Source organism: Triticum dicoccoides, chromosome 3B (assembly GCF_002162155.2).
Source record: "Triticum dicoccoides isolate Atlit2015 ecotype Zavitan chromosome 3B, WEW_v2.0, whole genome shotgun sequence".
NCBI lineage: Eukaryota > Viridiplantae > Streptophyta > Magnoliopsida > Poales > Poaceae > Triticum > Triticum dicoccoides.
In genome coordinates, this window is record NC_041385.1 from 647,273,989 (window position 1) to 647,286,793 (window position 12,805).

A 12,805-nucleotide genomic window follows, 5' to 3' on the forward strand; every position below is an offset into this window, starting at 1 on the left:
AATTCTGTCAATGACGCTATCATCCGGAAGATTAACTCCCAGTTGAATCAAGTGATTATTATACCCAGACATTTTGAGTATATGCTCATTGACAGAACTGTTCTCCTCCATCTTGCAGCTGTAGAACTTATTGGAGACTTCATATATCTAAATCCGAGCATTTTCTTGAAATATTAACTTCAACTCCTGGAATATCTCATATGCTCAATGACGGTCAAAACGTTGTTGAAGACCCGGTTCTAAGCCGTAAAGAATGGCACACTGAACTATAGAGTAGTCATCAGCTTTGCTCTGCCAGACGTTCATAACATCTGGTGTTGCTCCAGCAGCAGGCCTGGCACCCAGCGGTGCTTCCAGGACGTAATTCTTCTGTGAAGCAATGAGGATAATCCTCAAGTTACGGACCCAGTTCGTGTAATTGCTACGATCATCTTTCAACTTTGCTTTCTCAAGGAACACATTAAAATTCAACGGAACAACAACACGGGCCATCTATCTACAATTAACATAGACAAGCAAGATACTATCAGGTACTAAGTTCATGACAAATTTAAGTTTAATTAATCATATTACTAAAGAACTCCCACTTAGATAGACATCCCTCTAATCCTCTAAGTGATTACGTGATCCATATCAACTATACCATGTCCAATCATCATGTGAGATGGAGTAGTTTCAACGGTGAACATCAATATGTTGATCATATCTACTATATGATTCATGCTCGACCTTTCGGTCTCCGTGTTCCGAGGCCATATTTGTTATATGCTAGGCTTGTCAAGTTTAACGTGAGTATTCCGCGTGTGCAACTGTTTTGCACCCGTTGTATTTGAACATAGAGCCTATCACACCCGATCATCACGTGGTGTCTCAGCACGAAGAACTTTCGCAATGGTGCATACTCTGGGAGAACACTTTTACTATGATAATTCAGTGAGGGATCATCTTATAGTGCTACCGTCAATAAAAGCAAGATAAGATGCATAAAAGATAAACATCACATGCAATCTATATAAGTTATATGATATGGCCATCATCATTTTGTGCTTGTGATCTCCATCTTCGAAGCACCGTCATGATCACCATTGTCACCGGCGCGACACCTTGATCTCCATTGTAGCATCATCGCCGTCTCGCCAATCTTATGCTTCTATGACTATCGCTACCGCTTAGTGATAAAGTAAAGCATTACAGGGCGATTGCATTGCATACAATAAAGCGACAACCATATGGCTCCTGCCAGTTGCCGATAACTAGGTTACAAAACATGATCATCTCATACAATAAAATTTAGCATCATGTCTTGACCATATCACATCACAACATGCCCTGCAAAAACAAGTTAGACGTCCTCTACTTTGTTGTTGCAAATTTTACGTGGCTGCTATGGGCTGAGCAAGAACCGTTCTTACCTACGCATCAAAACCACAACGATAGTTTGTCAAGTTGGTGCTGTTTTAACCTTCGCAAGGACCGGGCGTAGCCACATTCGGTTCAACGAAATTGAGAGATATAGACGCCCGCCGGTCACCTTTAAGCAACTAGTGCTTGTGGCAGTGAAACCAGTCTCGCGTAAGCGTACGCGTAATGTCAGTCCGGGCCGCTTCATCTCACAATACCGCTGAACCAAAGTATGACATGTTGGTAAGCAGTATGACTTATATCGCCCACAACTCACTTGTGTTCTACTCGTGCATATGACATCTATGCATAAAACCAGGCTCGGATGCCACTGTTGGGGAACGTAATAATTTCAAAAAAATTCCTACGCACACGCAAGATCATGGTGATGCATAGCAACGAGAGGGGAGAGTGTGTTCACGTACCCTCGTAGACCGAAAGCGGAAGCGTTATAACAACGCGGTTGATGTAGTCATACGTCTTCATGGCCCGACTGATCAAGCACTGAAACTACAGCACCTCTGAGTTCTAGCACACGTTCAGCTCGATGACGATCCCCGGACTCCGATCCAGCAAAGTGTCGGGGAAGAGTTCCGTCAGCACGACGGTGTGGTGACGATCTTGATGTTCTACCGTCGCAGGGCTTCGCCTAAGCACCGCTACAATATTATCGAGGACTATGGTGGAGGGGGGCACCGCACACGGCTAAGAGATCTCAAGGATCAATTGTTGTGTCCCTAGGGTGCCCCCCGCCCCCATATATAAAGGAGCAAGGGGGGGTGCGGCCAGCCAGGAGGAGGGCGCGCCAGGAGGAGTCCTACTCCCATCGGGAGTAGGACTCCCCCCTTTTCCATGTTGGACTAGGACTTGGGGGGAAGGAGAGAGAGAGAGGGGAAAGGAAACGGGGGGCACCGCCCCCCTCCTTGTCCAATTCGGACTTGGGGGGGAGGGGCACGCGGCTGCCCCTTGGCCTCCTCTCCTCTTCCTCCACTAGGCCCATTAAGGCCCATTAAGTTACCGGGGGGGTCAGGTAACCTCCCGGTACTCCGGTAAAATGTCGATTTCACCCGGAACACTTCCGATGTCCAAACATAGGCTTCCAATATATCAATATTCATGTCTCGACCGTTTCGAGACTCCTCGTCATGTCCGTGATCACATCCGGGACTCTGAACAACCTTCGGTACATGAAAACATATAAACTCATAATGAAACTATCATCATAACTTTAAGCGTGCGGACCCTACAGGTTCGAGAACAATGTAGACATGACCGAGACACGTCTCCGGTCAGTAACCAATAGCGGAACCTGGATGCTCATATTGGGTCCCACATATTCTACGAAGATCTTTATCGGTCAGACCGCATAACAACATACGTTGTTCCCTTTGTCATCGGTATGTTACTTGCCCGAGATTCGATCGTCGGTATCTCAATACCTAGTTCAATCTTGTTACCAGCAAGTCTCTTTACTCGTTCCGTAATACATCATCTCACAACTAACTCATTAGTTGCAATGCTTGCAAGGCCTAAGCGATGTGCATTACCGAGAGGGCCCAGAGATACCTCTCCGACAATCGGAGTGACAAATCCTAATCTTGAAATACGCCAACCCAACATGTACCTTTGGAGACACCTGTAGAGCTCCTTTATAATCACCCAGTTACGTTGTGACGTTTGGTAGCACACAAAGTGTTCCTCTGGTAAACGGGAGTTTCATAATCTCATAGTCATAGTAACATGTATAAGTCATGAAGAAAGCAATAGCAATATACTAAACGATCGTGTGCTAAGCTAACGGAATGGGTCATGTCAATCCCATCATTCTCCTAATTGTTGGGTAACGTAGTAATTTCAAAAAAATTCCTACACACGCGCAAGATCATGGTGATGCATAGTAACGAGAGGGGAGAGTGTGTCCACCTACCCTCGTAGACCGAAAGCGGAAGCGTTATAACAACGCGGTTTATGTAGTCGTACGTCTTCACGGCCCGACCGATCAAGCACCGAAACTACGGCACCTCCGAGTTCTAGCACACGTTCAGCTCGATGACGATCCCCGGACTCCGATCCAGCAAAGTGTCGGGGAAGAGTTCCGTCAGCACGATGGCGTGGTGACGATCTTGATGTTCTACTGTCGCAGGGCTTCCCTTAAGCACCGCTACAATATTATCGAGGACTATGGTGGAGAGGGGCACCGCACACGGCTAAGAGATCTCAAGGATCAATTGTTGTTGTGCCTAGAGGTGCCCCCCTGCCCCCGTATATAAAGGAGCAAGGGGGGAGGGGGCGGCCGGCCTAGGAGGGGGCGCGCCAAGGGGAGTCCTACTCCCACCGGGAGTAGGACTCCCTCCTTCCTTGTTGGAGTAGGAGAAGGGGAAAGAGGGGGAGAGGAAGAAGGAAAAGGGGGCTGCGCCCTTTGTCCAACTCGGGCCAGAGGGGGGGCGCAGGCCTCCTTCCTTTTGGCTTCTCTCCTCTATTCCCGTATGGCCCAATAAGGCCCATATACTCCCCGGCGAATTCCCGTAACTCTCCGGTACTCTGAAAAATACCCGAATCACTCGGAACCTTTCCGAAGTACGAATATAGTCGTCCAATATATCGATCTTTACGTCTCAATCATTTCGAGACTCCTCGTCATGTCCCTGATGTCATCCGGGACTCCGAACTCCTTCGGTACATCAAAACTCATAAACTCATAATATAACTGTCATCGAAACCTTAAGCGTGCGGACCCTACGGGTTCGAGAACAATGTAGACATGACCGAAACACGTTTCCGGTCAATAACCAATTGCGGAACCTGGATGCTCATATTGGCTCCCACATATTCTACGAAGATCTTTATCGGTCAGACCGCATAACAACATACATTGTTCCCTTTGTCATCGGTATGTTACTTGCCCGAGATTCGATCGTCGGTATCTCAATACCTAGTTCAATCTCGTTACCGGCAAGTCTCTTTACTCGTTCCATAATAGATCATCCCGCAACTAACTAATTAGTTGCAATGCTTGCAAGGCTTATAGCGATGTGCATTACCGAGTGGTCCCAGAGATACCTCTCCGACAATCGGAGTGACAAATCCTAATAACGAAATACGCCAACCCAACATGTACCTTCGGAGACACCTGTAGAGCTCCTTTATAATCACCCAGTTATGTTGTGACGTTTGGTAGCACACAAAGTGTTCCTCCGGTAAATGGGAGTTGCATAATCTCATAGTCATAGGAACATGTATAAGTCATGAAGAAAGCAATAGCAACACACTAAACGATCAAGTGCTAAGCTAACGGAATGGGTCAAGTCAATCACATCATTCTCCTAATGATGTGATCCGGTTAATCAAATAACAACTCTTTGTCTATGGCTAGGAAACATAACCATCTTTGATTAAGGAGCTAATCAAGTAGAGGCATACTAGTGACACTCAGTTTGTCTATGTATTCACACATGTATCATGTTTCCGGTTAATACAATTCTAACATGAATAATAAACATTTATCATGAAATAAGGAAATAAATAATAACTTTATTATTGCCTCTAGGGCATATTTCCTTTAGTTCCCCACTTGCACTAGAGTCAATAATCTAGTTCACATCACCATGTGATTTAACACCAATATTCACATCTGTATGTGATTAATACCCATAGTTCACACCGTCATGTGATCAACACCCAAATGCTTTACTAGAGTCAGTAATCTAGTTCACATTTCTATGTGATTAACACCCAAAGAGTACTAAGGTATGATCATGTTTTGCTCATGAGAGAAGTTTAGCCAACGGGTCCGTGACATTCAGAGCCATATGTATTTTGCAAATATTCTATGTCTACAATGCTTTGCACGGATCTACTCTAGCTAATTGCTCCCACTTTCAATATGTATCCATATTGAGACTTAGAGTCATCTAGATCGGTGTAAAAGCTTGCATCGATGTAACTCTTTACGACGAACTCTTTTATCACCTCCATAATCGAGAAACATCTCCTTAGTCCTCACTAAGGATATTCTTGACCGTTGTCCAGTGATCTACTCTTAGATCAAAATTGTATTCCTTTGCCAAACTCAGAGCAAGGTATACAATAGGTCCGGTACACAGTATAGCATACTTTATAGAACCTATGACTGAGGCATAGGGAATGACTTTTCATTCTCTTTCTATTTTCTGCCATGGTCGGGTTTTGAGTCTTACTCAACTTCACACCTTTGCATCACATGCAATAACTCTTTCTTTGACTGTTTTATTTTGAACTACTTCAAAATTTTGTCAAGGTATGTACTAATTGAAAATCTTATCAAGCGTCTTGCTCTATCTCAATAGAGCTTGATGCTCAATATGTAAGTAGCTTTACTGAGGTCTTTCTTTGAAAAACTCCTTTCAAATACTCCTTTATGCTTTCCAGAAAATTCTATATCATTTCCGATCAACAATATGTCATTCACATATACTTATCAGAAAGGTTGTAGTGTTCCCACTCACTTTATTGTAAATACAGGGTTCACAACAAGTCCGTATAAAACTATATGCTTTGATCAACTTATCAATGCGTATATTCCAACTCCTAGATGCTTGCACCAGTCCATAGATGGATCGCTGGAGCTTGCACAATTTGTTAGCACCTTTAGGATTGACAAAACCTTCTGGTTGCATCATATACAACTCTTCTTTAAGAAATCCATTAAGGAATGTAGTTTTGACATCCATTTGCCAAATTTCATAAAATGTGGCAATTGCTAACATGATTCGGACAGACTTTTAAGCATCGATATGAGTGAGAAAATCTCATTGTATTCAACACCTTGAACTTTGTCAAAAACCTTTTTCGACAAGTCTAGCTTTGTAGATAGTAACACTACTATCAGCGTCCGTCTTCCTCTTGAAGATCCATTTATTTTCTGTGGCTTGCTGATCATCGGGCAAGTCAACCAAAGTCCACACTTTGTTCTCATACATGGATCCTATCTCAGATTTCATGGCCTCAAGCCATTTCGCGGAATCTGGGCTCATCATCACTTCCTCATAGTTCGTAGGTTCATCATGGTCTAGTAACACAATTTCCAGAACTGGATTACCGTACCACTCTCGTGCGGATCTTACTCTGGAAGACCTATGAGGTTTGGTAGCAACTTGATCTGAAGTTTGATGATCATCATCATTGTCTTCCTCACTAATTGGTGTAGGAATCACTAGAACTAATTTATGTGATGAACTACTTTCCAATAAGGGAGAAGGTACAATTACCTCATCAAGTTCTACTTTCCTCCCACTCACTTCTTTCAAGAGAAACTCCTTCTCTAGAAAGGATCCATCTTAGCAACAAATAACTTGCCTTCGGATCTGTGATAGAAGGTGTACCCAATAGTTACTTTTGGGTATTCTATGAAGACACACTTGTCTGATTTGGGTTCAAGCTTATCAGGTTGAAACTTTTTCACATAAGCATCGAAGCCCCAAATTTAAGAAACGAAAACTTTGGTTTCTTGCCAAACCACAGTTCATAAGGCGTCGTCTCAACGGATTTTGATGGTGCCCTTTTTAAAGTGAATGCAGCTGTCTCTAATGCATAACCCCAAAACAATAGTGGTAAATCGATAAGAGGCATCATAGATCACACAATATCCAATAAAGTGCGGTTTACGACATTCGGACACACCATAACGCTATAGTGTTCCAGGTGGTGTGAACTGTGAAACTATTCCACATTGTTTTTATATGAAGGCCAAACTTGTAACTCAAATATTCTTCTCCATGATCAGATCGTAGAAACTTTTTTTCTTGTTACGATGATTCTCCACTTCACTCTGAAATCCTTTGAACTTTTCAAATGTTTCAGGCTTGTGTTTCATTAAGTAGATATACTCATATCTACACAAATCATCTTGTGAAGGTCAGAAAATAACGATACACGCCACGAGCATCAACACTCATTAGACCGTATACATCGGTATCTATTATTTCCAATAATTCACTAGCTCGTTCCACTGTTCCGGAGAACGGAGTTTTAGTCATCTTGCCCATAAGGCACAGTTCCCAAGCATCAAATGATTCATAATCAAGTGATTCCAAAAGTCCATCTGCATGGAGTTTCTTCATGCGCTTTACACCGATATGACCCAAACGACAGTGCCACAAATAAGTTGCACTATCATTATCAACTTTGCATCTTTTGGCATCAATATTATAATTATGTGTATCACTACGATCGAGATCCAACAAACTATTTTCATTGGGTGTATGACCATTGAAGGTTTTATTCATGTAAACAGAATAACAATTATTCTCTGACTTTAAATGAATAACCGTATTGCAATAAACATGATCAAATCATATTCATGCTTAACGCAAACGCCAAATAACATTTATTTAGGTTCTACCCTAATCTTGAAAGTATAGGGAGTGTACGATGCTTGATCATATCAATCTTGGAACCACTTCTAACACACATCGTCACTTCACCCTCAACTAGTTTCTGTTTATTCTGTAACCCCCTTTTCGAGTTACTAATCTTAGCAACCGAACAAGTATCAAATACTCAGGGGCTACTATAAACACTAGTAAGGTACACATCAATAACCTGTATATCTGTTCACTTTGCCATCCTTCTTATCCACCAAATATTCAGGGCATTTCCGCTTCCAGTGACCATTTCCTTTGCAGTGTAAGCACTCAGTTTCAGGCTTTGGTCCAGCTTTGGGCTTCTTCGCGGGAGTGACAACTTGCTTGTCATTCTACTTGAAGTTCCCTTTCTTTCCCTTTACCCTTTTCTTAAAACTAGTGGTCTTGTCAATCATCAACACTTTGATGCTCTTTACTTGATTTCTACCTTCGTCGATTTCAGCATCACGAAGAGCTCGGGAATCGTTTTTCATCATCCCTTGCATTATAGTTCATCACGAAGTTCCAGTTACTTGGTGATGGTGACTAGAGAACTCTGTCAATCACTATCTTATCTGGAAGATTAACTCCCACTTGATTCAAGCGATTGTAGTACCCAGACAATCTAAGTACTTGCTCACTAGTTGAGCAATTCTCCTCCATCTTTTAGGCGAAGTATTTGTCAAAGGTCTCATACCTTTTGACACGGGCATGAGTCTGAAATACCAACTTCATCTCATGGAACATCTCATATGTTCCGTGACGTTTCAAAAACGTTTTTGTCGTCCCGGTTCTAAGCTATAAAGCATGGTGCACAAAACTATCAAGTAGTCATCATATTGAGCTAGCCAAACATTCATAATGTCTGCATCTGCTCCTGCAATTGGTCCGTCACCTAGCGGTGCATCAAGGACATAATTCTTCTGTGCAGCAATGAGGATAAACCTCAGATCACGGACCAAGTCCGCATCATTGCTACTAACATCTTTCAACTTAGTTTTCTCTAGGAACACATATAAAACATAGGGAAGCAACAACGCAAGCTATTGATCTACTACATAATTTGCAAAATACTACCAGGACTAAGTTCATGATAAATTAAAGTTCAATTAATCATATTACTAAAGAACTCCCACTTAGATAGACATCCCTCTAATCCTCTAAGTGATCACGTGACCCAAATCAACTAAACCATGTCCGATCATCACGTGAGATGGAGTAGTTTCAATGGTGGACATCACTATGTTGATCATATCTACTATATGATTCACGCTCGACCTTTCGGTCTCCGTGTTCCGAGGCCATATCTGTTATATGCTAGGCTCGTCAAGTTTAACTTGAGTATTCCACGTGTGCAACTGTTTTGCACCCGCTGTATTTGAACGTAGAGCCTATCACACCCGATCATCACGTGTTGTCTCAGCACGAAGAACTTTCGCAACGGTGCATACTCAGGGGTAACACTTCTTGATAATTAGTGAGAGATCATCTTAAAATGCTACCGCCGAACCAAGCAAAATAAGATGTATAACAGATAAACATCATATGCAATCAAAATATGTGACATGATATGGCCATGATCATCTTGCGCCTTTGATCTCCATCTCCAAAGTACTGCCATGATCTCTATCGTCACCGGTACGACACCATGATCTTCATCATCTTGATCTATATCAATGTGTCGTCACATGGTCGTCTCACCAACTATTGCTCTTGCAACTATTGCTATCACATAGTGATAAAGTAAAGCAATTATTTGGCACTTGCATCTTATGCAACAAAGAGACAACCATAGGGCTTCTGCCAGTTGCCGATAACTTCAACAAAACATGATCATCTCATACAACAACTTATATCTCATCACGTCTTGACCATATCACATCACAACATGCCCTGCAAAAACAAGTTAGACGTCCTCTACATTGTTGTTGCAAATTTTACGTGGCTGCTATGGGCTAAGCAAAAACCGTTCTTACCTACGCATCAAAACCACAATGATAGTTTGTCAAGTTGGTGCTGTTTTAACCTTCGCACGGACCGAGCATAGCCACACTCGGTTCAACTAAAGTTGGAGAAACTGACACCCGCCAGCCACCTGTGTGCAAAGCATGTCGGTAGAACCAGTCTCGCGTAAGCGTAGGCGTAATGTTGGTCCGGGCCGCTTCATCCAACAATACCGCCGAACCAAAGTATGACATGCTGGTAAGCAGTATGACTTGTATCGCCCACAACTCACTTGTGTTCTACTCGTGCATATAACATCAACGCAAAAAACCTAGGCTCGGATGCCACTGTTGGGTAACGTAGTAATTTCAAAAAAATTCCTACGCACACGCAAGATCATGGTGATGCATAGCAACGAGAGGGGAGAGTGTGTCCACGTACCCTCGTAGACCAAAAGCGGAAGCATTATAACAACGCGGTTGATGTAGTCGTACGTCTTCACGGCCTGACCGATCAAGCACCAAAACTACGGCACCTCCGAGTTCTAGCACACGTTCAGCTCGATGACGATCCCCGGACTCCGATCCAGCAAGGTGTCGGGGAAGAGTTCCGTCAGCACGACGGCGTGGTGACGATCTTGATGTTCTACCGTAGCAGGGCTTCACCTAAGCACCGCTACAATATTATCGAGGACTATGATGGAGGAGGGCACCGCACACGGCTTAGAGATCTCAAGGATCAATTGTTGTTGTGCCTAGAGGTGCCCCTTGCCCCCGTATATAAAGGAGCAAGGGGGGAGGGGGCGGCCGACCTAGGAGGGGGCGCACCAAGGGGAGTCCTACTCCCACCGAGAGTAGGACTTCCTCCTTCCTTGTTGGAGTAAGAGAAGGGGAAAGAGGGGGAGAGGAAGAAGGTAAACGGGAGTTGCATAATCTCATAGTCATAGGAACATGTATAAGTCATGAAGAAAGCAATAGCAACACACTAAACGATCAAGTGCTAAGCTAATGGAATGGGTCAAGTCAATCACATCATTCTCCTAATGATGTGATCCCGTTAATCAAATAACAACTCTTTGTCTATGGCTAGGAAACATAACCATCTTTGATTAATGAGCTAGTCAAGTAGAGGCATACTAGTGACACTCAGTTTGTCTATGTATTCACACATGTATCATGTTTCCGGTTAATACAATTCTAGCATGAATAATAAACATTTATCATGAAATAAGGAAATAAATAATAACTTTATTATTGCCTCTAGGGCATATTTCCTTCACTAATGATGTGATCCCATTAATCAAATGACAATACATGTCTATGGTGAGGAAACATAACCTTCTTTGATCAAAAAGCTAGTCAAGTAGAGGCATACTAGTGACACTCTGTTTGTCTATGTATTCACACATGTATTATGTTTCCGGTTAATACAATACTAGCATCAATAATAAACATTTATCATGATATAAGGAAATAAATAATAACTTTATTATTTCCTCTAGGGCATATTAACTTCAAATAAGAACCATTATTGAGATTCTTGCTAACCATGAAAGGCCCCTCCCAAGGTGGGGAAAGCTTATGCATCCCTGTCTGGTCCTGAATCAAACGGAGCACTAAGTTTCCTTCTTGAAAAGTTCGGCTGCGAACTCTATGGCTATGACAGCGACGTAGGTCTTGCTGATATATCGCCGAATGATCCGCCACAAGGTCACGCTCTTCATCCAAATTATCAAGGGCATCCTGTCGTGTTGTCTCATTATGAGCTTCAACATAAGCCGCCACCCTAGGCGAGTCATGACGGATATCACTTGAGAGAACCGCCTCTGCACCATAAACCATAAAAAAGGTGTATAGCCTGTTGACATGTTGGGGGTAGTATTGATACTCCAGAGCACTGACGACAGTTCCTCATCCCAACAACCCGGCGTTCGCTTCAAAGGAACCATGAGCCGGGGCTTGATGCCTCTCAAATCTCCTGATTAGCATGCTCTTCCTGACCATTAGACTGCGGATGAGCCACTAAAGAGACCTCAAGACGAATATGCTCTCCATCGTAGAATTTCTTCATGGCACATTTAGAGAGGTTAATACCATTATCTGTAATGATACTATGAGGATAACCAAAATGAAAGATCAACTTTTTAAAAAACTGAACAACAGTTTCAGCTTCACAATTACTAACAGGTTCTACTTCAACCCACTTGGTAAACTTGTCAACCGCCACCAAAAGGTGGGTATTTTTGTCTTTAGACCTCTTGAAAGGCCCAACCATATCCAACCCCTAGACTGCAAATGGCCAGGTTATCAGGATCATCCGCAATTCCTGAGCCGGCACATGAGCTTGCCTTGCAAACTTTTGACATCCATCACACTTGCTAACTATATCCTCTACATCCGCATGAGCCGTCAACCAGTAAAACCCATGACAAAATGCTTTAGCCACCAAAGATTTAGAGCCGGCATGGTGACCACAATCACCGTCATGAATCTCTCACAAGATCTCACGGCCCTCTGCAGGAGAGACACAACGCTGGAATACGCCTATCACACTGCATCGGTGTAACTCGCTGTTGATAATAGCCATAGACTTGGATCTCCTGGTTATCTGCCTCGCCAAAGTTTCATCCTATGGTAACTCACCTTGGGTCATATAGGCCAAGTAAGAAAGAGTCCAATTAGGAATAACATGAAGAGCCGCCACGAGCTACGCCTCTGGGTCAGGAACAACAAGATCTTCCTCGGATGGCAACTTGACCGAAGGATTGTGCAATACATCAGGAAACACATTAGGAGGCACCATCTTACATTGAGACCCAAGCCGTCTTAAGGTATCAGTCGCCTTGTTCTTCCGTCGATCAAGGTGATCCACCTGGTAACCCTTGAAGTGACCAGCAATGTTTTCAACCGCCCGGTGATAAGCCGCCATGAGTGGGTCTCTGGAATCTCACTTGCCTGAAACTTGCTGAGCCACAAGGTCTGAGTCGCCCAGACACCTGACCCGGCTTAAATTCATCTTTTTGGCCATACGAAGACTGTGGAGTAAAGCCCCATATTCAGCTGCATTGTTAGTACAAGGAA